Raw genomic sequence first — 27,839 nt, forward strand, 5'->3', positions numbered from 1 at the left:
TATAGGCGAACCGTTTAATGATCACATACTATTTGTGCGCATGTTCGGTGTACCTACCTACTCGTATTTGCATGTACATACATGAAAATACAGGCAAGGAGAATAATATAATCTGTTTGCTCAGATTTTACTACACATTTGAATTATGATAATCTAAAACTAACAACTATCAGTTACATATTAGATCGGAAGATATCGGAATAAAGCACAGCAAGGTTTAATACCGATCATTGGATCATGAAAAAATTAACGATAATCTTAACCCGTTTTGTTTTTCGCTTAAAAATTACTTGTTGTTGTTGTAACAGCATACAGATTCCCCAGAGTTTTTGGGGAGAGTGGCTGGAGGGACAGTCCTTGGCCAGATATAAATCTGGGTCGTTACGGTTACGTAGACCCGACTGTGGTGGGAACAAAAAAAAAATTACTTGAATTTTAGTTTGGTTGTATTTGTCACTAAGCGTTGGTAGTCGATAATAGCTCTGATCCAATACATTTCGTGTAAAATCCTGTAAAACTGTCAAACAGCAAAACTACTCTCTGAAGTGAGAGCAAAAAGTGAGTAACAACAAAAGGTACGGGAACAAAAAAGCATTTTTCCTATAAAAACGTCAACCAGTGATCGCTTGACACATTTCATGATTTTACCAGAAGAAACAGTTCGTTTAAAATCTTGCAACTTCATTCTCTACACAACTCTCCAAAAATCGCTCTCATTTACAGAATTTTGAAGGAATTTGGAGCACGGATGCAGTTTTGGTCCAAATGGACCAAATTTGGTCAATTTCTTTTCGTTTGGTCCATTGGTCCAATTCGTTTGAAAATTATCCATTTCACAAACCTTTGGTTAGGTTATTATCACCCTTTCTCGTTTTCAATTTTTCCTATTTAATTGATGAATATTCCGCCCTATGTTGAATATCGACATCGTCAGTAAAAGTGACGGATACGGCCATCGTGACGATGACGATATTCAGCATAGGGCCGATTGGCAAAGCACGCTTCAAAAAATATCGCGGTTTCTTGCTTATTTCAATTTCTCGGTGACAAATATTAAAGTGGCTGGCAAAAATATGGAAAGGTAGCAAAGCTTAAATCGTAGCATTTAGCACATGAAAATAATATTCGATTTCATTCGAAAAGATATTAAACACCTTGAAATGATTACACCACGTATGTATTTAAAGTTCTTTCTGATACTGATGTATCAATTTTGCCGCTCCTCGACCAATTTCCTGCATTGGTAATGATGCAGACATAATTGAATTTCAATTTCGGCTGAGTAAAGGAAACTTCAAAAACTGTGACCTAACCTAGGTTATAAAGCACTTTATTATCAGTTTTAAGTTGGTTTACAACCAGGAAACATACATACGTCAAAAATCGATAATAGAAATGCTTAACTTTAGACATAGCTTTATTTTAAATCCAACCTTTAAATATGAAGTGAGCGTTAAAGTTAAAGGTTACTTCAGAAAACGGTCCTAAATAATATAACGTTAGCCAAAGATTTATGTTGCCCACCATATTTGGTCAGCAAAAGACTTTTTTAAATGTTTCTATGAACTTTGTTATTATTATTATTATTCAAGTAATTTTAACCTGAAAATGTTTAGTCGGAAAGACTGTTTTAAATGTTCCTATGAATTCATGTATTTAGTTTTGAAAACTTGTATGTACATGTGTGTACCTGAAAGTGTGTTTTTTATTTCTTTATTATAGGTAAACATTATAAATGTTACTTTAAAAAATATTTAATATACGATTGTAATTTGTATGCAATATGTAAAAAAGTAACAAAAACTGAATTCGCATATTTTCTTGATAAAGAGCAACAAACTCCACTCAATTTCCCGATGTTATAGATATTGGTCCATTTTTTACTATTTGGTCCATTTTTTGGACCAGAAAAGAAATTGGAAACGGCAACCGTGATTTGGAGTACGGGATCATTTTTCCTGTAACTTCCTGCACGTTCGTGTAAAAACCTGTAGGTTCATGGAGTACTGGATCAGAGCTAATATGTGTGCATGTAAGTTACATCGAGAGTTAAGTTAAAATAGAATCGTATAGAATTGTCATTTGAAGAATAAAATTGTTGAGTCGATGAATTAAAAGGTAATAGTTTTTAGACATGAACAATTGATTTCAAAATGGAAGCTGAATACAAAATGGAATCAAATCGAGGAGCAGACTATAGTTAGGTAGTAATACAAATCGTAAGAACAAAAGGCTATACATTTGTACATACATATACATACATATGTAAGTTTGTATGTTGGTACATATATTTAATATGCAGAATAAATATAAATAAAAGAGTAAAAGTGGAAGAAAAAATTTTGAGATTAAAACGATGGTATACAGCAAATTCGTGCAGATGTTTGTATGTATGTAGGTGCGACTATATAATCATTTATATAAATACATACAGATGTAGATATGTATGTATTTACGTTTTCACAGGGAAAATATATATACTTACATACATATGTACATATGTACGGCCGAGTACATAGAGATAACCTGAATGTTAAGAACGGACACAGTACGCAAGAGAGGTGTTGGAGGCACAGCAGCAGCCTCATGAAAATATGCGCGCATGTACAGAATATGTATGTACATACGTAAGCACATACAAATCTATGTACATATGGATGTATGTACGTATGTATTTACGTATTTATGAGGTAAGAGGGAATACAAATAGCAAAAGCAAAAAAAAAAAGAATTTTATAAAAAATTCAATCGACTGAACAACAGGCCAACCAACCGACTAACTGTCAGACAAACAAAAAGGCAGTAAGCACAGTCCAGAGAGGCCGGAGTAAAGGTAGTGTACAAAAACAAAAAAAGCAATACTGCAAACAACATGAGCAGTGGGAGTATGGAAGAAGGGAGTGGAGGTGATGCCAAAGTGGGAGCAAATGAATTGCGGAACTGGTGAGTAAAGCGGAGCAAAATTGAAAAACAAAATGAAAACCAAAAAAAAAATAGAAGAAAACGAACGGCACAAAATCACAATTGAAGAGAACGAGTTGGTTGGAGGGGGACGAGGAGGGGGCATACGAGGTAAAGAAGGCTGATGTCAGTTGGAAGTCAATGATGGCGATGAGTAAGAAGCGTTGGGGACGTTCGCTACTTATACACAATATACCTAGCTAGTCGCGCTAATAAAATATATCCAAAATGGAAAGAGTGTACTCTAAATACATATAAATGTATGTAGGTATGTAAATTAGGCATATGACTTTTTTATGAAATAACCCAATGAGGAGAGGATGCGGTATGATAAAGAACCAACATGAATAAGGTCTTTGTAAAAATTTGGTACAAAAATCTCTCCTAAGGAACTCCGATAAAGAAAGAATTTGTATTGGCAACCCTCTTTCATATAAAAAATATATGTTCATGCGCTCATGAATTTTCAAAAATCAACGGCAAATTTTAACGATATCAACCTTGCGCATTACTAAAAAATTTTGTAAGAAATTGAAATGAAAAATTTTAAATTTCTTGGTAGTGACTGCATTTTCCCCAAGTTATGTATGAAATTAGAAAAAAATTTATTCTGGTAGTTTTTGCTGTTAAATATTTTTGTAAAAAATTTGAATAATTTTATATCAAAACGTCAGGGTATACTCATTTTTTACGCTCACTGTATGTATATGAGATTACGAAAAAAAAAAAAATATTTTTAGAAGAAGTTTTCTTAATATGGGCTTCCAAAATATGTATGCGCCACGTAACTTTCTTTTCATGTAGATAATATGCATTCCAAATACATAGGAACTAAGTCAGACTATAAATGCGGGTTTTTTGAAATATCTCGACTCCTGCGTCCTGTGCGGTTTAATTCATCTTTCTTATTGTCATTGGCTTCTGCGCAAAGTTTCAAGTCTCTAGCTCATGGAGACGTTGGTTATAGTACATATCTAAGTACATATGTAGGTCTACACAAACATACATATACACATTTGTATGTTTTTTGCAGTGCACATTTTTTTCTTTCTCGTTTCCACCAAATTTTTATGAAAACGTTATTTTTGTTGGCTTTTCATCATCTCAGCAAAGGCATATTTAATTTAAAAAAGTCATATGCCTAATGTATATACAAAACTCGGTTTGCGTGAACGTAAGTACAGTAAGTACATACATACATACATATGGATTAGTAGTACGTACTGAAAGTATGCAAAAGTTGTGAGATGCGACCGAATGCGGGCGAAAATAAAATCCAACAATAGGAAAAAAAATCATATAATAATCGCAACCTAAACAGTGGACAGTGTTAAAACAATATCAACGAGAGAAAAATAAAAAAAATTATACGAATGCCAATCGGCAGCAAATGTATCCACTTGTGTGCAAGTAACAACAAATATGTATGTGAGTATGTATATAACAAGTTTGTATCACTGTAACCCCCACCCCCTTAGCACAGCATTGGCATCAAGGCAAAAGGGCTGCAAGAGGGGGCAACAAACGAAAACGCAAAGGCAACAACAACTGCAAACAGCACTTACCACTCAGTGCAAAACATTAAATTGCATGCCACTAGAGAGTAGTGCAGCAGACGTTGAGAACCAACGGTAATTGGGAGGGGTTGAGGTGCACAAGTGGAGGGGGCGGTTGAGTTCGAGAGAGGCGCACAAGTATGAGAGCGCACATGTTGACAAGAGGAAGTATTTGCAAAAAGCAAGAAAAAACTGCTGTTCGGGCGTTGCTATTTTCAAGAGGTTTGTAGTGCTAGAATGCATGGTGAAGGGGCTCTGAGAGATGACGGTATACTTAATTGTGTTGTAGATTGTACATGCATGCATACATACATACATATGTATGTACACTTGTGGTCAGCTGATTAAGTGAAGTGACATTTTGACCAGTTTTGGGTATTTTTTTTTTTTTTTTTTTTTTTTTTTTTAAGTAAAGCACATCACATACCACATAAACCCACATTTCAAACTTCTTACAAAAATTAAGAAAATTCAACAAACTTTAACAATTAGTTACACCCAAAAATTTTAAACTTTTTATTAAAAAATGTTAGAAAAATTTTAGGTATGCAGTTTTAAGTGAAGTGACATTTTGACCAGTTTTGGTTATTCTTCTTTTGTTTATATATTTTTTTTAAGTCTAGCACATTACATTACCACATAAATCCACATTTCAAACTTCTTACAAAAATTTAGAAAATTCAACAAACTAACAATTATACACCCAAAAATTTTAAACTTTTTATTAAAAAATGTTAGAAAAATTTTAGGTATGCATTTTTATAGCCAATTAAAGTTTAGTAGGTTAAAGTGTAAATTTTCAAACGCTGGAAAATCGCGTTGATTTTTAATATTTTTTTCTGAAAACAACACCGTCAGCCAAAAAAAATATTAAAAACCAATGCGCTTTTCTATCGGATTAAAATTTACACTTTAACCTACTAAAATTTAGAGTGCTATAAAACGGCATACCTAATTTTTTTTCACAAATTTAAAAAAAAAAGGTTACAATTTTTGGGTGTTATTGTTAAATTTTGTTTAAATTTCATAATTTTTTTACCATGTTCGAAATGTGGATTTTTGTGGTGATGGTTATGTGATGTGCTAGAATTTTATAAAAAAAATTATAAACATTAAATAAACAAAAGAAAAATAACCAAAACTGTTCAAAATGTCACCTAACTTAATCAGCTGACCGCAAGGGTATATGATAATGCGAAAACTTGCTGTGGTATATAAAATAAAATGTGTTTAAAAAGCCACATTTTTCTTAAAGCGTTTGAAATATTTAATTAGGTAGATAGCGTTGCGCTGCTTTAGTTTTGTTTTCATGTATGTACTTATTTATGTATCTGCCTGCAGTTTTATCCGTCTTCTCTTCTTGTGCTATTGGTAAAAATGGGACAGCAGTTTGTTAGAGGAGTGTAATTGAAGTTTTCTTTTACTTTATCTTAAATTTATAATTTTTTTTTCGGGCTGTGACAAAAAAAATTACCCCATTCCTGGCCTAAAAAAAAATAGAGAGAAAGTACGCAAAACAAACATATGTACATACATACAAATGTACATTTTCAGGTCGCTGCAATATACTGGGCAATAAGGACTGCGTCGGAGCGTTAGTTGGGTGTTAGACAATAGGGTGGGTCGAAAATTTTGAAGACTTGGAAGGTTATAAAAAAAAACACTGCCAAGAATCACACCACTAAACTAACAAATGTAGTTTTTTTAAATTTTGGTTTAAAAATATGAAATTAAATAATTTCCAAACATTTCGTGTTAGTAAAGTAAAATATTAATATAACTTAAGAATACTTTGCCCTAATGGCAAATGCTGTAAAGTTATGAAATAAAAACTATTATATAGCAAATTTCAAAGCATGGTCGAAACGAGTAAATATTAACCCTTTAAAAAAACACGGGCCATCTTATTTTCTATATTTTTTAATTCTGAGGTGGGTTAGGATGGCAGCACGAAAATTTAAAAAGGGCATTTTTTTTGGACCACCCTAATGTGCATACATACAATATGTATGTAAATACGAGTATGCAATTAAAAATCGATTCCGAAATGTTCAAATCATAAGCCAAAGTGAGCAACGAAAAACTATTTTACGTTCCAAATCCAGATTTTCGGAGTATAGGTATTCGACATTTTGGGTAAGTAATTTTGTTATTAATCTCGCCTAACACAACTAGTGCATATGTACATACATACATATATACAAGTAAAATTTCACAGCTATGGCGTAATTTTTTAAAAATTACATTTCGGTTGTTCACACTTGCTTGGTTATCGGGTCATCTGGTTAAAAATTATTATTCTGTAGTGTTTTTTATTGTTGTAAACTGAATAAAAAATATAACCACATAACCAGATAATGTGATAACCAGGCAAGTGTGAACAACCTCATTATTTTTGTGAGTACCCTCAATTTTTTTTTAAAACTCACTTTTACTTTCGAATTTGTGCTAAATAATGTGCTGACTTTCGTTTTTTATTAAGAGCAAACTATACTTTTTCGATGAAAATTATGCAAATCGTATGTACCTATATAAATATGGATGTACATACATACATACATATGTGACTTTATTTCATTTTCAACTTATTCACTTTATAAAATCTAAAGTGTTAATTTGTATATGCATATGTATGTATGTATGTATGTACATGCACTGTTTCTGTATTTTATAAACTTTTTTTTCTAGGTGCCACACATTTGAATTCTACACTTGTTCTGTTTTGTGGTGTGTCGTTTTACTTAATTTTTCCTCTATCACTTTTACCTTTTCCTTGCACTGCTCAGTCATTTAATTAATTTATATTTTTATTCAAGTCTTTTCTATTTTTGTAATACGCTTTAATCCGCTATTTTTCACTATTCACTCGTTTCTGCTCCATTTCATTCACATTGCTATTTTTACTAGGTTTTTATTAATATTTTATTTTTGCAATATTTATTTATATTTTTTCCACCAACTACCTGCATATCTACTTGTAGTTAATTATATTCCGTAACGAATACAACAAAACCCATTCGGGCAAACGAGTCAATACACAATTTTTTGTTTGTTTGTTTGTACATATGTATGTATATTTGTATGCAAGTATTTTCGTATGTATGTACGTATGTAAGTAGATTTACGTAGCTACGTACACTTGAGAGTTGTTTGTCGACATTTATGCACAAAAATCACTGTCTATATGTATGCATTTAGATATGTACATATGTCTGTGGATTTTATTGTGTTGATGTTGTTAGTGCTCCCGCTGCTGCTGCTGCTCCTCTTTTGGCGCTATGTTGTGTGTTGTGGAGAATCGCGTGGTACTCGCAGATACATTATTATTGTAGCACACGCGAATTGAGACTAAAAAGTTGAAAAGAGATGTGATTTTGTGTAAGCAGCAACAGCAACAGAAAACCCGAAACGCATTGACAGCAGCAGCAGCAACAAAGCGCGACCATGGCATAGAGCGGGAGCATTGCTGAACGTTGGCGTTGACGTTGGCGCTGAGGTTAAAATGTACTATGCGCAGCAACCCATAACAGCAAATGCTACTACAAAACTAAAGGTGAATAGTACTAAACAACAACAACAACAACAACAAGAAAAAGTGCGACGAAAGCAGAGGCCATATAGAACAACAGGAACCAAATGAAATGGCCAAAGTGGAAATGATATGAGGCGATGTGCCTATGCGGCCAATGTGACAGAAGGTGGCCGTTGAATGGACTATATCTACGTACATATGTATGTATGTATGTACATGAATATTTGTGTGATACGATAACAACGAAGCAACGCCGACGACGCATTGACGACGATGACGATGACGTTGACGACGACAACGATAACGAAACGGTTAAAATCCACACACAAGAACCAGAAGCTCAGCAAGAGCAACTACAAAAGTGTTTAATTTTGATTTGAATTATGTACTAGCAGTGCAGAAATAACTACAAAAGCATTTAGCAGCGGAGGTTGAACAACTTTTGGTGTCGATAGCTGTATGTTAAACTTAACGAACGAGTGGAAGTGGAATGACAGAGTGCAGAAATTATGATTTCTTTTTAATGGAAAATTAACTTATTTACATTTTTAGGTTAGGAGTTAATTTCCACACTAAATAAAAATTGATAAAACTCAATCAGCCTCATTGCGAGTGTCGTGTCGAATGCAAGTCGTTTTTCGAGAGCCGAGTCGTATCGAAAAGTGCATGGAATTGTCTAAAAATTAGATACGACTAGTGTATTAAAGTGGGAAAACTTGGGAACACTGGATAGTTTTCGACAGTTTTCGTCGTCTACTTATTTCAGCACGACACTAGGCAATGCCAATGTTGTCGAGTTGCGCATTTTAGTCTAATTTACGACGTACGCAATGACGCTGAATAATCGTCCAACGAAAATTAATTTTCTTTTAATTGTTGTTGTTTTGTTTAAACGTTGGACAAATTTCTGCCCAATTGCTAGTATGACACGTCAAGTCTTGTTTTCACGTCTGCTCGGTTCGTAGGCGAAGGAGGTGAGAAGAGAGGGGGAAAAGTACAACCGTCTCACCTCCTTCGCCTACGAATGAGCAGACTTAAAATCAAGACTTGACTTGTCTGAAAGGGGTCTATCCAAATCTGATAACTAGTCAAGCCTTGAGTAGCGTTGACGTTTTCACTCCGATCGGACTGTTTCACTACTTTTTCTTTTAACCGAACACTACGTTGCTCCCTCTCTAGCTAAAGCACGCTGGTTTTCAGATTATCAGAATTAAATATTTAGTATGAAATGTAAATGAATGACCATGTATGCACATTAGACTGTCCCAAGAATATATGGGAAAAATTCGTTTGCAAATTTTTGATATGCATACCTTCTATATACATATGTGCTTTTTAGCCTAAATAACATATATCTGAAGTTGTATTGCCGTAGGATAAAGGTAATCCGTGCCGACTTTTACTTGAAGTTTTCGTTAGTAACTTGAATTAAGGCTACCAAATCGTTCATGAAAACTTTGGAAATGCGAAAAATTCGATATGTTTCCCATATTTGAACGCATTGCTAGTAAATCAGCATCTTTAAATATTCGATTTAAAAAATTTATGAATGGAAAAAGTGCAGTGGCTTTGTAAAGATTGCAAAACGATATGTTTTCTAGTCGAATAATTTGTGTATGTATGTACATATGTCCTAAAAACTTTATTTTTTAATTGGTCTGGTTGGTTCATACGCCCTGAAGAACATTGAATTATTGGATGCAATGTTATAACAAATTCCGTTCCTTCTTTAAAAAAAATATTTTTCGCAATATTAAATGATCAAAATAAAAAGTTTTAGTATTTGACATGTCCTCTCGGGTTGATTAAGTAACAAATGTGGAAGTACATATTAATTAAACTTTTATATATATTAATTAGACTTTTTTGACATGTTCCAAAAATATAATTGAAAACAAAAGTTATAATTGATCTAGTTTCGAATTCTTCTTTCAATTGATATCCATACATCCATAAATTACCTAAACTTTTGGAAATATATTACGACTTGGCGCTACGCGGTGATCCATTTCGATCTGCGTAGATAGGATGCTGAGTTTCTGTCAAGATTTCCAGCGAGAAAGAGCTTGCACTGCCAAAATAGCATGTGGCAAACCCAACCAAAACCTTTGGAGACTTTTCTCATTTTTTCTGTATTTTTTTTTTTCTTTTATTACGACAATCTTCCAACATTCGAGCGCTAAGTATATTTATGTGTTCACGATTCATAACAGACCTTCAAAGTTTAACGGGCTTATCGAAATTACATTCAGGACCAACATAGTATTCTCTTCGACCCAAGTGATTCAACCCTATTTCGGCGAGTTTTTTCAACATGGCGTATACGTAACTTACACGGACGGCTACAGAAATGTGTACAGGCAAAGAGGCGAGAGGGCCCAAAAGCAATTTCGAAGTAGACTATCAAACCGCTTTTTTATTATTATTTTAAGTGGGGTTTCAATGAAAATATTTCATATGCATACATACTTTTGTACATACATACATACATATGTACACATGCACTAACCAAACAAGGCTTATACACATATGATAACCTTTAGGCGAATAAATACATACCCGACTCGTATGTAGAAACACTTGATGGTTAAACCAAGTGCGGGTGCACTCAAAAGGAGTACCTACTAGTCTGTGTCTGTCGCATGAACCCATGGAAATTAATAATAAAAAAATACTAAAGAGTAAGAGATAAAACAACATGTACAGCTAGTGTTTTGCGATGCAAATGATTTCAGCGAAGTATACATACATACATCCCTATGGAAAAATTGAAAAATTTGCAAAAAAAAAAAGTATACATATGTAGCTACCATTACGGTGGCAAAGGTGTAGCCGGAGGCGAAGGCAGAACAAAACCGAGACAAAGCGAACCGAATAAACGAGCTGTCAAGCTTTAAATAGCGATTGTGGTTACGGTTGTCGTTAATAAATGTTGGTTGTTGTTATGAATACTTTTTTCCATTGTTAATATAGAAGCAGTTACCATTTGGATGTAGACGAGGCTCGTTTTTTTTTTGCAATAAACGTATGTATTCAAATACAGTGGTTGAAAAAATTATAGCCGCACCACATTTTGACAAGTTTTAACATTTTTTTTAGTTATTTAATTTTGGTTCTTTTTTTATAAAAATAATCTAGTAATTTTTAGCAAAAAAAAACCGACTTCAACTCCCATATAAAAAAAATATATATATATATATATATCTCATGATCCGCTGATCGGATCTTAACCAGATTAGTATAGGACCACCTCTGAGACACTACCTTTCCGATGCAAAAAGAATTATCGACGTGGTCCAAAGTTATGCGGTAACATACATAAAAAAAAAAAAAAAATAAATAAATATTCCGACGAACTGATAACCTCCTCCTTTTTTGGAAGTCGGTTAAAAATATAGTTCATTCTCTAACAAAACCCGTGTAAATCCAAGTTTCAAACTCGACAAAAAAAAATCTAAAAAATCAACTTGTACTTTATTCTATATACAGGGTGGTGACCGACCTACCTACCGCAGCAGGTCCATAGTTTGCCTAGTAGTGTGGGCAGTCGCTCTATCTTATCGGAGCCACAAATTAGGATGCTGCCCTGCCGTTGGCCGCAAAAAGTTGTCAATCATTGTTCTGTTAGAAGCCCCAAAAATCGTTTAACTAAAAAAGCTCGAAATTTTTACGAGAGTTTGTTGATTTTTTTTTTTAATATTGCACAAAGTTTCAAACATAGATTTACATGGATTTTGTTAAAAAATTAGCTATATTTTTATAAAAAAATAAGCAAAATTAAATAACAAAAAAAAAATAGATATTAACACTTGTCTAAATGTGGTGCGGCTATAATTTTTTTCACCACTGTACATATGTATGTACATGGATATATGTATATGTACATACTTGTACATAAATGTATTAGCAATAGTTTCTTAGGCAATCTTATTGAGTGGAAAACATATTCCTCAGCAGATAAAGTAAATACTACGCACAACTATACAATCCAATACAATGATGATCCCAGCAAATAAAAAAAAATTAAATGAATAACGAAGACCAGTACTGTTAAATTCGCCGTGATTACAAAAGTGGCGAATATGCTATTGTACATAAATTTAATAAGCACGAAAGCGAAAAAGTAGCAATAGGAGAAACAAAAACTGGCATAAAGCGCAAAGATGACTGAGAAAAAAATATAAAAGAAATTTCAATATAAACAGGGTGACACAGGGATAAGAGTCAGCGACGAAATGCCTATAATGCGGCAAATCCATGCAGAAATGTTCGTACATATGTATGTATGTACACAGATAGCTACATGAGTATGTATGCATGCATGTGTGTATGTACGTTAGAGTGGACCAAAAAAAAATTTCCGAGATAGAGCTTGGGGCACCTTCCAAAATTTTTTCTCTTGCCGAAAGTGGTGCTGGTACCAAACTTTACGTTTCTAAGTATGAGGATGCTCATATTTTACTCTAGAAGTATTGTGCATTTGAAGGTCATTGAACACCCTATATTGGTTACAGTAGAAATTTGAAAGTTGGTATAGATATTACAAATATCAAAAGGAAAGAAACGAAGGGGTGCCCCGTTTTCTATGATGAATTTTTTCTCCCAATACAAAAATTGTACATACATATATTAGAATGCCTCAATAAAAAAAGTCGCAAGACTTTGCTACAGGAATCATAAAATTTATTATATTTTAAGACTTCCGCCAAAATATTTTGAAACACATTAACATTTGCATATGTAAGCTGAGCCGATTGCAAATATCTCCAACAATCTAATTTTTATTCCGTATATATAATTAAAAAAAAAAAAAGAAGAAAATTATGCAGACCTTCTAAGCTTAAACTCTTCTATCATCTGAAGTGATTTTTTGAGAAAAATATTTTTTTTAACTAATTTCATTTATAAAAACAATCGATTTTGGAGGCATTTTAAAATCGGTGCAGCTCACGTTACTCTTAATATTTTTGTAAAATATTTAAGGAGCAGTCTCAAAATATAATAGATTTAGTATTTCTGGTGGAAAACCCGTACCGATTTATTTATTTATTTTTTTGTATGGGAAGTGATGCACCCTAATTTATAGGCATCTGCTATATGTAGTTATTAGTATGCCTCCGCCCGACGCGACATTCGAATGCTTAGACAAACCTGCTGGACAGTCGTCAGTTTGTCAAGTTGCCAGCGAGTTAGTCAGCCAAGTAGCCAACTCGTTCCAGTCTTTCCAACCGATTGCCAGTCTCAATGGAGCACGAGAGTAAATATGAGGCTGTTGGTGAGCCGGTTGGCATTAAAATGTGGTGTAGATAACGTTTAAGTGGATGGATGACGCTTCTGTCACCGCGACAGCCGGTCCATATGTACATTTGTATGTACGTTTGTTCAACGACAACAAAAACAACAGCAGCAACGAATTATTATAAGAAATACCTACTAGAAAATAGCATTCGCACTCGCAAAATTATTATACACAAATTGACGTTGAATACAAAATTTAACTACAAACTTATACTTATACCTATGTATACATATGTATGTATATAAATGTACATATAGATACCAACGCCATAAATGCAAAAAAAATGGCATATGAAAAGTACTTGTGTATCTACAAAAATAAGTATTTGCTTGACTAAACTGACAGACGTTTGTACGCCGCCTGTCGTTTAGTGCGTCTGACCAATGTGTTACTTTGAACACACCATCATACATATTAATGTTCATACAATTGTGCACATATCAGAAATATGAATAAACAAATGTATGCATACAAATGAAAGTACATATGAACATATATAATATTGCATACTAGGCTGGATCGCGAATTATGTTTGAAATTTATTTAGAAAGTACATATTCAAGAGCTGGCCAAGTGGCTGAAAGTTTATTCTCTGTTGCCACTCGACAGGCTATGGCTAAGCTTCAAGTGTATTTTCTGCGACTAAAAAAGGCTTCACATAAGAACTAAGCTAAATATTAATTTTTAATAAAATACTTTTTACACAAATTCCAAGACGAGAGGTGTGGTTAAAAGCTTTTTTTTTATGGAATCCGGTGCGGTCTAGTGTACACACGTTTGCATATCCAAATACCTACATACATATGCACATAGTATGTATCTATTTTTTTTTCAGTATATGCAGTCAGCTCAACAACAATGACAATTTGAACTTATTGCAATAATAAAGATAAAAGTAAAAATAAGGCAAACAAAAAACATTAAAAAATAAAAATGTGTATACTAATGAAAAAATGCGAAAAATTAAGTCACATTCCAATATGGCGTTGGTTTTACAATTTTCGCTTAATTTTTGTTGACTTTCGCCCGTTCTACTCTCGTCGTTTGCCCACCGCCCGAGGAAAGGCAATTCATATGAAAGTTCTATTGCAAAAACGCTAGACCCGTGTACGTTTGAGTACATAGTACCTACGAGTATGTACATACATACATACATATGTATGTATACATATATGTGAATACGAGAAGGCATATAGAAGTATATATCGCTACAGAAAGGTGAAAAGGTGCCAAGTCAATTTTATTATTTTTTTTTTAATTTAGTTTTAGATGAATGACTGATAATGCGAAATTACATCGATTTTTCGTCTCTCCTGAATAATTTAAAAAAATGGTATTAGCACCTTTTCACCTTTAGGTAACAATATATTAATTGTAGATATGCAAAATAAATTTGTACAATTAAAAAATTTTTATTTTTTTTTTTGCAAATACATATATATGTTCACAAGTGTTATATCACCTCTGAAATTTGTTAATCATCTCTGGATTTCTTTGTGGAGAATTTATTGCCAGATATATATATAAATACATATTTGTCTACATAAATGCTTATATGTACATATATACATAATATATGAATACTTTAAACTTTTATTGTTGTTTGTTTGTTATCGCTAAGTACTATACCTACAACATATCGACACCTGAGTAGAAGATGGACATATTTCGGCAGCCAGTTCGAAAACGCCCTATCCCAGCAAACTTTTCAATAACTCTCTACTTCAGAATTTGATTGAAGAACACCTTATTTCAGAATTTTATTAAAAAGCACCCTATCTCAGAATTTGATTGCAGTACGCTCTATCTCAGAATTCTGTTCAAAAACGCTCCATTTCAGCTGCCGATTCAAAAACACCCTATCTCAGCACATTTTCAATACATTTTCATTTGTGAATTCCGAGGTAGTGTTCTGATAAAAAAAAAATACATACAGTGGTCAAACCGAACCACTTTTTGTCAAGTTTTAACGTATTATTTTTGTTGTTATTTAATCTTGGTTATTTTGTTTATAAAAATATAGTTCATTCTTTAACAAAACCCGTGTAAATCGAAGTTTCCAACTTTGTGCAATACTAAAAAAATTCAACAAACTTTCGTACAAATTTCGATCTTTTTTAAGAATTCTAAAAAATCCACCGTAATTTTTAGCCATTTGAAACTTGTACTTTGCAAACTGCATACTCAGCGTCTAATTAAAAACTCGAAATTTTCACGAAAATTAGTTTTTTTTTTTTTTTTTGATTGCTAAATATTTATAGCAGTGTCACTCGATTGGTACATTTATACAGATTTGTGCATTTTTATATTGGGCTATTGGTACAAAATAAAAAAATTGGGACAATTATTTTTTTTTTTTCGTAGTAAAAAAATTGGTACCATACAGCAATCTTCTATTGAAAAATTTCAACGAATTATTTTTTGTGATTGGGATAAAGAAAAATATTTGGGTATTCACACAATTGGGATACGGTTTGCAACAAATTACGGCAAATACCCAATTGTATTTATACGGATGTTGTTAAAGATCGAACTATAAAAAACTAACCAAAATTAAATAACAACAAAAATATTTTAAAACTTGTCAAAATTTGATGCGGCCTTCTCCATATAACACATGATCGAAAAATTTTTTTTATAAAAAAAAATCTAAAAAATCAACGGTAATCTTTAACGACTTGACGAAAATTTTCTAAATATTCTGAATAAAAATTTGGAAATTTTGATAATAATTTTATGAAGCTTGATTAATTTTTTTTGCAATTTTTGCAAGCTTTGAAACTCTTATTATTGTGGTTTCTGTTACAGATTGAATATATTTTAAACGGAAATGATTAAAAATAAACATAAATTTGCAAACAATATCATTTTGAATTTTGTTTCTAATTAGTTGAACGCAGTTGTATATATGTGTCTCTTATTCGACTTTATCGGTTCTGTTCACTATGAATTAATATACAAATATGAATTACTTGATATGCTAAATTACCACAACACCGTCTTGATAAGAACTATCTATTTACAGCCGACATTCTGTGGTTTCTATTATGGGAACATTACTAGATAATACTATCGATAGACGACAATGTCAAGAAAAGAGCTTGTGGCGAACGACTTCAGCTTGTCGAAAATATTTATCAAATTTAGCCAATACAAGTACTACACACACTTGTGGTCAGCTGATTAAATGAAGTGACATTTTGACTCGTTTTTGCTTTTTTCGTTTGTTTATTTCATGTCTGTAGTTTTATTCAACAGTTTTATGGAGCTTGAGACCGTTTCTAATGCAAAATGTTGTGGAAAAACATTCTAGCACGGTTTAAACTTCGTACAGAAATAATTTTTATAATTCTTCTACAACAAATATTGCCAATTGCACCAAAAAATTAAAAAAAAAAAAAATTTATTCAGAACAAAGTATGCTCGACAATTTCTTTTATTTGGAAGAAAGCCAGCAAAAGAAGAACATCGCGAGCATTTTGAAACTAAAACTGAATAGGCTATAAAAATCAAAATTTTAAAATTGTTGAGTGTAATTGGTAAAGTTTGTAGAATTTTTATAATTTTTGCACGAAGTTTGAAATGTCGATTTATATGATGCTGTTTATGTAATTTGCTAGACTTTTATAAAACAAAAATTAAATAAACAAAAGAAAAATAACCAAAACTAGAGAAAATGTCACTTAACTTAATCAGCTGACCAGAAGGATATGTACATATATGCATGCTTAGATGCTCGAAATAGGAAATCAAGTATGCTGATCACGAAAAGATATCCAAATTATTGTAACAGAACATATGCGTCGTGCATATAAAATAGGTTCCGCACATAAAAATCTAAAATGTAAGTGCATGTGCATGTGTGTATACTTTTCTACTTTCCTTAATGGAAAATCACCAAGCGGGCATATGTACATGTCGTACATATAAAACACTTATTCATACATACATACGTATGTATGTACATACATAAATATGTATGTTTATCTCGACTCAACACTCATACAAAATACATAATTAGGCTAGCAATAATAAATAACGAATAATTTCCGGTTCAGTGGCCTTCCAAATAAAGTTAAGCATTCATTTAAACAAATACATAAATTGTTTATTTTTAGCTTGAGCGGAGTGAGATCGATAGGCAAATATTTAGTAGATCGTACTTGTAATATAAAAATAAATAATGAAAAACTAAAGTTGTTAAACAATTTGTCGCTCTGCTTAAATATTTATTCTGCAATTACAAACAATTTTTTTTTTTAATATATTTTAATCTTATTTTGCTAGAGCTAATTAAAATAAAATAAACGCCAGCCAAGATCGAGCGCATGATCGGCTATCATGCACGCACTCATCATCTATTCGCATTTATGTACATACAGTCCGCGACAAAATGGTAGCACCTCCACATTTTAAGCAGTTTTAATTAATTTTTTTTTGTTTGTTTAACTTTCACCAGCAATTTAAATGAAAAATTATGTTTTCTCTTCTTTCAGTTTTTATATTAAATTAAAATAAAAAAATCAGTTTTCAATTAAATCGCTATTTACCATTATACCGTTTTTCAAACTTTGAAAAAAATTAAAAAAAAAATTAAAAATCTATAAAATTTCATTTAAAACCCATGATTTTTGATTTTAGTATAATAAAGTACAACTTTGCAGCTGCTTAAGAAATCGTGTTGATTTTTGATATGTTCACTGTCTTCAATATTAAAAATTACTTGTGTAGAAGAAAATGCAAACTTGCACTTTATTTTACTAAAATTTAATCTATATATATAAAATTAAGTGGCAAAACTTCCTGTTCGCATACTCCTCCTAGACGGCTTGCCCGATATCAAAGAAATTTTCAGGGGTGATTGGGGTCTGCGTGGAGGGTGCACATAAGAAATTTCATGTGTGTATCTTTGCACGTTTTGCAAAAACAAAAAAAAAAAAAAAAATTAATTCTGTTTGGCTTTACGTGTTTTTTCGGATTTCTATCATTCCTAGACGGCTTGCCCGATTTCAATGAAATTTTCAGGGGTGATTGGGGTCTGTGTGGAGGGTGCACATAAGAAATTTCATGTGTGTATTTTTGCACGTTTTGCAAAAACAAAAAAAACAAAAAATTAATTTTGTTTGACTTTACGTGTTTTTTTCGGATTTCTATCATTCCTAGACGGCTTGCCCGATTTCAATGAAATTTTCAGGAGTGATTGGGGTCTGTGTGGAGGGTGCACATAAAATGAAATTTTCAGAAGTGATTGGGGTCTGTGTGGAGGGTGCACATAATAAATTTAATGTGTGTATCATTGCACGTTTTGCAATTAATTCTGTTTGGCTTTACGTGTTTTTTTGGATTTTTATTATTGTTTTGCCGCAAGATTGGCAGTCCTGCCTTTTACTAATAAATAAACAGAAAAAGCTGGCGAATGTTTACAATTATTAAAAAACATTGATAAAGTCATCTCAGCGGAAATTCCAGATGAAGCAATCGACCCACAATTGTTCGGCGTTGTAACAAAAAATATGATTGAATTAGCACACGTTTGAGGAAAGGGTGCGATAGTAGACTCCAGTTATAAAATTATAAATTAAATTTCCAAAAGAAAGTGTGTACTTTACATATTTTCTAATTACCTTCGAAAAGATATTAATTAACACCCACACTCAAAAAAGTAAACAATGCTTCATATATCGAATATTTTTTTTAAATCTTACTTCATAAAGCTCTTTAAATATATTGTATAAATGAGGTCATACGAGTTTTGGGAGAGGGTTACAACACAAAAATACATTTATGGCGCAGCGAAGCACGCCGGGTAATTGCTAGTAGGCTATAAAACTGCAAGCTAAAAATTTTTCTAGAAATTCTAAATAAAAACCTTGGAATTTTGATGAATCTTTATTGAATTTTTCTAGTTTTTGAATTTTGGTTTTATATGGTTTTTCTGAGATATACTTTTATAAACAATTAAAGCACTTAAAAAAAGAAAAATGATAACTGGTCGAAATATTGCGGTGGCTATCTTTTGTCGCGTGCTGTACATATTTACGATTATAAAGTAAATAGTAAGTATACACTTGTTTCATTTTGGCTACGCTTTGTATATATATTTTTTATACACTAATAAGTATGTATGTAAATTTATATTATCTGTAATGACAGCTCTTTGGCATGCATTGTAAATTTTCTTTCGCATTGCAACTGCATACGCGAATAATTTAAAATATCTCATCGACCTGACATGCATACCTAATTAGGTGTTTAATGCATTCAAAACATCTGACATACGCGAGATTACGCGATAGAAGTCGAAAACTGCGCTGTACCGTGAGTAGTGAGATCGTTGGCGAAAGGAAGATAAAACAAATTAACAGCGATAAGCTATAGACTCTTTTTTTACAGAAAACTGGTACTGGCATTCGATTTAGACTAAATTTTACACATATCGTAATTTCATACTACAACTGATATTTAAAAAAAAAAAAAAAATAAATTCGGAAAAATGATGGGCGTGGCAAAGATCGCTACTTCAGCAGATTTGGGCCAACAAAATTTCTATAAATTCACTATTTTTTATTTAATTTACAAAAATAATATCATTAAAAAATAATAAAACAAGCTATCTATCCGCTTTACGATCTTAATAACTTCTGATACAAAATGTATTTTGAAATGACACTGATTTTGGATTTCCAAAATTACGAACCATATTCTGAAATTTCTTTTTGTGTTCAGTAGCGGCTGGCCACGGTAGGACCCAGTTTCAATTACGGTTCCCTGCAACATACAAAACAAGTTTTTTTCAAACTGCAATCGCTTCTCGCAATTAATGGCAAACCCTGAAGTGTATTTCAGCCATGAAACAGTTTCTCATAAAAAAAAACCATTGCCAGTCGGCGTAAAAATGTAGGTTGATCCATTTGTGTTATCTAAAACCTAAAATTGGCCACAAATCGGTGAAACACGTTCAAATGCATAGAAAAAATTACGATATTCAGCAAGCGTATTTCCTTTTTAAGCGACTTCAAAAAAATGAGGAGGTTATCAGTTCATCGGAATATTTTTTTTATGTATGTTACCGCATAACTTTGGACCACGTTAACCGATTTCGACAATTCTTTTTTTCATCGGAAGGTGGAACCTCAAGGGTGGTCCCATACTAATTTTGTTTAGATTCGACAATTAGCGATAATCTTAAATTTTTATATGAGAATTAAAGTCGGTTTTGTTTTTTGCTTACTTAAAAATTACTTGTTAATGTCAATATTTCCTAGATGGACTTCACTTGGACTTCACTTGGTTAAACATATTATTAAAAAGGAATAAGCTTCCCTTATAAATATTATATTTTCATTCGGCTGCTCTTACATGGGCATCTTAGGCTACACCTATGGCCAGAAAGAAATCGTTAAAATACTAATTGGGAAATATTGCTTTAAACGGAAAATTACCTATCTCGAGATAAGTTTTTTTTTTTTTACTAAAATGTTACAGATATACATAAGTATTAAGCAGGGATCACACTTTGTACATTTTGGCAGTCACAGAATGGTTTTGTCAGCTCAACAACAACTTTCCAAACAACACCACTCTGTAACCGTGAAAATGTACAAATCTGTACAAATGTGCAAATCGTGTGATCCCTTCTTTACGTTTAAAAACTGTATTACAAATAAAAAAAAAGTTATGAATAAAACTCGCTTTTGGATAAAGAGCTGTCTGCAGCTGTCAAAAAAACAAAAAATTAATATAATATGACGCACAAAAAATTAAAAAGAAATTTACTTCTATCAAAATATCTGAAATCAGTATGCAGACCTCAAAAAAAATTTTGCTCTATACATATTTACTTCTTGAGGAAAAGTTACAGCAACAGCAACGTACTTTTTCTAGCAATAGAAATAATGACAAACTAATTGTAAGACGTGCCAAAGACAACTAATTTGATGACGTTAAATAAGATACTCTTCTATCACCTTTCAAACTGGGTTATAATTATGAATTTTAAAATAAAAGTATTTTTTCCCGACCTAGCCTAATATATGTACATACATATGTCCTATACCGAACAAAAATATACCCCAATTTTTTTTTTTTTTTTTTTGAAATCAAAAAATATTTTTAGAGGTCGCTCAAAGCGCTCAAAGTTTTTCATGTATTTTACATGGGGGGAAACCACTTTACATAGAAATGGTATCGAATTCTTGAAAATCAATATTTTTCGACCGGAAAACTCTGTTTCTCTTCAGGAGATTCCCAATAATAATACCCAGTTTTTTCATGGGTACTATATTTTATAGGTCCGCCAAAACCCGAATAAAATGCCAGAAAATGCAATGGGGGAACCAATAAAAAATCTTTAATATTAAAAAATGGTTAAATAAACAATTGGGTACTAATATTGGAAGTCTCATGAAGAGAACCATTGTTTTCCGATCGAAAAATATTGATTTTCAAGAATTCCGTACAATTTCAACGAAAAGTTGTTTTTCACCCATATAAAATACATGAGGGGTATTCTCTGAGTCTTGCAAAGCCCTTGCATGGTGCACAGATTGCACGTATTGCACGGTAAAAACCGGTTTTCGTATGGGACAGCTTTGCAAACCGTGCAATCCGTGCACCGTGCAAGGGCTTTGCAAGACTCAGAGAATACCCCTATGGTATATTTGTTTTCGATATAGAACAATCCTCTGGGCCTGGCAGCCATGTCAACCTAACCTAACCTAACTATAGAACAATCCTAGGCGGTGAGAGCATTAAAATTCCGACTTTACTTATTTTTCACCACCCTAATGTGCATTCATATGCATTGTGTGCAAGTAAGTACGTTGTTTATACCACACTAGTTTTGTATTATTCTATACCTAGAGATGGTATTTACTGAATTTACTTCTCGTCGCTGCTATATTTAGGACCGAAATTCTCTTTGTTTTGATGGCAGGCACAATTTGTTGCGATTAGAAACTTGGCTGTTAGAATCAGAAGCAGGCGAACAGAATCAAATAGATGATCGATAGGTAGTGGAAGTGTGCAAAACGTATTTATGTATGCAAAATACTTGTATATTGTATACTATGTGTTCATATACGTACATTGGGTAATACATATATATATATATGCATGCAAGTACAAATATGCGCATAAATTTGTTTATCAAACGAGCAATTTGATAATTTTAGATACTGAAATGAATGCGAATTTTGAAGAATTAACCAAAATTTAGAAATAAGAAGTGAAGAGCAACAATAAATTATACTATATATTGTATACATACATATATATAAATAGTACATACATATTTGTACAATATCGAAAGTGTTAAAAACACTGTAAAATGTGACAATAGAGAAGCGATAGAGTCTGTCGTGCTGAATGACGATATTCCGTTGAAGATCGGACGGGTGTTTGTAGGTACATATGTATGTACATACATATGGTCTTATTTTCATTGCTAATTTGTATAGTTTGCAATTTAAACAAAGGCAATGATATCACTTCGTGTTTGTAAGAATGTACATGCACATGTATATTTGTATGTATGTATTTCTATATGTTTATAAGTATTCACCACTTTTTAATATACGTGTATGTACTTATGTGTGATATTGGAATGCGAGCAAAGCAAAATAGGCAATAGTGAGGGGGAGAGAAAGGTGTGTAGAGGCACTAAAATAAATGTACATATGTATTTACAAACATAAATATGTATGTACCTACAACATATTTATAATTTACTGAGGTGAGTTTGGGCACATTATGCCAACATCACAGTCGCATCAGTCAGTACGTTTGTATGTGCATATGTATGTACATAAATACAAATTTTTATGCGCAAAATACACTTATGTATGTACATACAAACCCACACATACTTATGTGTACATATGTACAAATGAAGAGCATGGAAAAGACAAAGTGAAAAGATACACGAATAATCGATTTTTATTTTTTGCAGCTTTAGTGCAGGTTTAAAAAGAAGATGTGCACTAACAAAGACACCAAATCTGCAGAAAACAAAATGAAGTACCTAGTCATATAAATATGTAAATATGTGTGTACGTACTATATACAGGGTAATCCTAAACTGCGTACAAATGTTTTTGCGAGGAAATCAAATATATACTCGCCGTAACTCAGTATACAAGCCCTAGGGAAAAAAATGTCCCAATTATTATTATTTTTTTTTTGGTTTTGGTCCAAGGAATACGTATGCCAAATATTTGTACGGAGTTTTGGATCACCCTGTGAAACACCTTCTGTATATTCATACATATGTAAGTACTTCTGTGTATACATTATTGACGAATAAGTTTGAAAACGAATACAGCATCAGAAACTTCGTCAAATAATCATTAAAAAACATTAACAAAAAAATAAACAAAAATATAAAAAAAAATAAAAAATAAACAAAAAAAATGAACAAAACAATAATAAAAAATAAACAAAATTTAAAACAAAATTATTAAGTAAGTAATTTAAAAACAATTTATTTAGAAACAAGCTAAATTGCTGACTTTGTAAACAAACTATAAAAATTCCAAAAATTTTTCAATTCAATTCCATGACTTTTAATTTTATTTTTTAGAATAATTTTTGGCTTGCAGTTTTATAGCTTATTAAATTCTAGTATAATAAAGTGCAAGTTTTAAGTTGCTAAAAAATGGCATTGATTTTTAATATTTTTTTGCGTCCATAAAAAGGAATTTTTTATATGGAAAAGAGTGCATAGCTTGTAAAAAATAAAATACAATTAAATAAAACACAAAAAAATTATAAAAATCAATAGCAATTTAAACATAAAAAAGTTAAATAAATAAAAACAACAAAAAAGAACACGAAATGAAATGAAAAAGAAAAAAATTTTAAGTAAAGAGATTTACAAAGAAAAAAACAAAGCAAAAGTATTTCACTATAGGGTTCTAATTTCATCAAAAGCTTTAATATACACCCCTTTTCGCTTGAATAGGCACATTATCTTTTTTCCAAGGGTCCGGCCAATGTCTTTACTTTAAGACATCGAAGAAGTTTCGTTTCAGTTTCATTTTAAAAAATTATCGATTTTGAAGAAAAATTTAAGAAATTGGTGAAAAAGAATAAAATACGCCACAATAAAATTTACAAAAAAAAAGATTAAAGTACTTGCTCTACTTCGATTTTTATCTAGCTTTTTACGAAAAATCTGCTTATGTTTTGATTCACTTGAGCACAGTGGCTTTAAAATGAGGAAAGGATTACATTGAAACAGAGAAGCAAAGTATTTACTTTAATCTCCCTATTTAATACTATTAGCATTGTATGTAAAAGCTCTCAAGAAAAACGAAAAGTAATATATATCTAAATGACGTTCAAAAAAGGAAAAAAAAATTCTTGAATCCGTTTAAACCTTAGAAATAATGAAAATATTTCTTCAGATTTTTCCTGAAAGCTGTATACTAAGTTTTAATGCCGATGTAAGGACTGTTCTGGGGATCCTTTCAATAATTCACGCATATCTCGCTCCTTTCCACTTTCATCGCCGGAGAGAAAGACTGTCACAGTCATCAAATGGCTTGTCTGTAAAACACTAAAGTTTTTTTTCACAACTTCCACTTCATCCACCATCCAAGACATCTGAAGCGAGTAAAATTCCAGTTGTGATTCTTTAAGTTGTCCATTTAGTTTTCTGAAATGTTCTGACTTCTAGAGTTTAGATCTATTCGTAATTTATATTACCGTGGCATTAAACTTAAATTTTGTAACCGGCAAATAAAGTTGAAACGGGAATTTTTGTTAATAAAATAGTCGGAAATTTTCAGAATAAATAGGTATGTTATACCAGATTTCCACTGAGCATTAAATGGCAAAATCAAAATGGTACACATTTTTCGTCACTTCAATAACTAGTGGAAATTCGGCATTACTTTTGTAAAAGTACGAAATACGATTTGTACATTTGGCAGTCACAGAGTTGTTTAAAAATTTATATCGAGAATGAGTTAATCTCTATAACAAAATTTCCAAACAACAGCACTCTGTATCGGTGAAAATGTATACATCTGTACAAATGTAAAAATTGTGAGATCCCTGCTTTATACCTGATTTCCACTAGGCATTGGAATTACAAAAATGACGATACATTTTTTACATTAAAAAAACTGCAGTTGGTAACAAATTTAATGTTTATTCCGCGTAGTGTATTTTATTGCTGTAAGCTGAATAAAAAATATAACCACTTAACCAGACAGGTGTGAACTCCCATAATTACTTTCATTTTTAACCGGTTTTTTTAATGCACAAATTTAATGTCCAGTGGAGATTCAGCTTTAGAAAAAAATTTATTCTTTTTGAAAACTTCGAACCCATGCTAAAGGGATACAGATAATTCAGTAAATCAACAAAAAAGGGAAAGTAAAAAAAAAAATTACTTTACAAAATCTACAGCAACATAAATCAGCATACATTTGGATAAAAGCAATACTAACCAAAGTCCAACATGGTACATATAAGTATGTAAATATGTATGTATTTAAAAAAATACAAAACGCTTTTATTATTGGTCCGATGCGTTATTGTTGAGCATGAGCTGGTGTTGAGTTTATTTTCGCTGCTGCTTTCCTCATTCTACACCTACTGTCCATTCTCGATGATATGTATGCAAAAGCTGGAATATTCTAGAAAACATTTTTCCCGAAAAGGTGAAGAAGTATGTAAGTAGTAAGTAGCACAAATGGTAGCATCAACAACAACAAAAATAATAATATCAGTACAGAAGATTGTGTTGAGAGCAACATGCCAGGGCAGGCCCACAACCAGTCTCCGCGCAAAAATTGGTAGCTACTAGCTAGATTGAGTTGGACGCACGCGAAAGCATTCGATTGTGGAGTGGGTTGTGAGGCTGAAGCTGAGGAGAAAATTTTTTGTTGGACTTGAAGTGGGAATTGGATGTTTGAGACAGAAGGCTGGAATATGGTTGTTGAGTGCTGGATGCTGTGCCGTGCTATGCCTCGAACTGCGATTATGTATGAATGTTGTTGTTGCTGCTGCTGCTACTGCTGCTGATGATGATGCTAGAAAAGTAATTGAACTTTCCAACAGCTGTCGTGTAGCATACAAAACGAGCAACGAGGCAAACTGAACCGAACCAAAGCGGACATAAAATTTTTACTGACAAAATGCACATACATACATACTTAGAAACATATTTATAAACACGCATACATATGTATGTATGTACCTATGTAAAATATGTATGTATATAATTGCATGCGATTAATGTAGGTAGTAGCTATATTTCTATTATTATGTTCACAAGTGTAAATGTGCATATACAAATATGTATCTATGAGTGTACATATGTATGTGCTAACCTAGGTTAAACTGATACCTCTGACTGCAGAATTGCATAAATAAGAAGTGCTTGTATGCAAAAAGTTTCCCCATACCAATGTTGGATAATTTTCAGTAAACTTTTTTAAGGAAGAAGGCCACTTTCAAATTTACTGTAGATTTATTTTCATTTAAGATAAATATTAAAGTGAAATATTCCATCCATACTTGACTTCAAATAGTTTGAGAAATTTCACACTTAAGCACTTTGTTTTAAACAGTACCAAAAGTGAAAAAATTAATAAATAGCAGAAGTGTCAAAAAAAAATTAATTTTGATGTAGAGAAAAATTCATAGATTTATATCAGCGCATGTGCATCTCAGCTACTTGTGTATGTAACTATGCATGTATGTACGTATGTAACTAGCGAGCAGCTTTAAAAATGCACAAAAATGTATAAATGTATGTACATATATTTACTCAAGTAAGCACCCAACGATGATGGCAATATTGTGTGGGTGAAAGTTGCATAAATGCAAACAAAAAAAGTTCACGTACAACAATAACAGCAATGAATTTAAAATTATAACAAACAAACAAAACAAATGAAAAAAGGAAAGAAATGAAACCGTGCAATTTTGCACACAAAAAACGAACGTCTGTACATCAACCGAGTAACCGACCAACCTTCAGTTAAAGGTATCGGCGAAAATGTAAAATACGTAATGGAAAAAATTAAAGGAAAATTGTATTAAATCAGCAAAAATATATTAAAATGAATTTCCGCGCTACGGAAGTCAAACCTCTGTTGATTCATTTCTTAATCGTTCCATAATTAATATTTATTTGTGAGCCGATTCGCTAAGCTAAGGGGGTGGAGCATTAAAATTTCGACTTTACTGTTTTGGGCCACCCTGGTATTGCTTAAAGTATTCGATAAAAATTACTTCTCCATTTCCAAGACCATTAAAATTAGATATAACCAACGTCCTTCAGTAAATACCACTTAAATATAAAGATAAACATAAACATAAACAAAAACATAAACATAAACATAAACATAAACATAAACATAAAGATAAAGATAAAGATAAAGATAAAGATAAAGATAAATATAAAGATAAAGATAAAGATAAAGATAAATATAAAGATAAAGATAAAGATAAAGATAAAGATAAAGATAAAGATAAA

General features: G+C 32.0%; 1 protein-coding gene and 1 long non-coding RNA gene across 2 annotated transcripts in view; one reads left to right on the forward strand and one right to left on the reverse strand.

The window, feature by feature from the left end:
* The window catches only part of LOC118733350 (serine/threonine-protein kinase tousled-like 2), an 89,648-nt gene that overhangs the window by 39,847 nt on the left and 21,962 nt on the right, over window positions 1–27,839 (reverse strand). The window lies entirely within an intron of this gene.
* LOC118733362 lies at window positions 26,062–26,484 on the forward strand. Its single transcript, XR_004992238.1, has 2 exons — window positions 26,062–26,340; window positions 26,417–26,484. It is a non-coding gene; the product is annotated as an uncharacterized LOC118733362 (long non-coding RNA).

The sequence above is a fragment of the Rhagoletis pomonella genome, unplaced genomic scaffold (genome assembly GCF_013731165.1).
Source record: "Rhagoletis pomonella isolate Grant_MI unplaced genomic scaffold, Rhpom_1.0 Rhpom_scaffold_00002, whole genome shotgun sequence".
Classification (NCBI taxonomy): Eukaryota; Metazoa; Arthropoda; class Insecta; order Diptera; family Tephritidae; genus Rhagoletis; species Rhagoletis pomonella.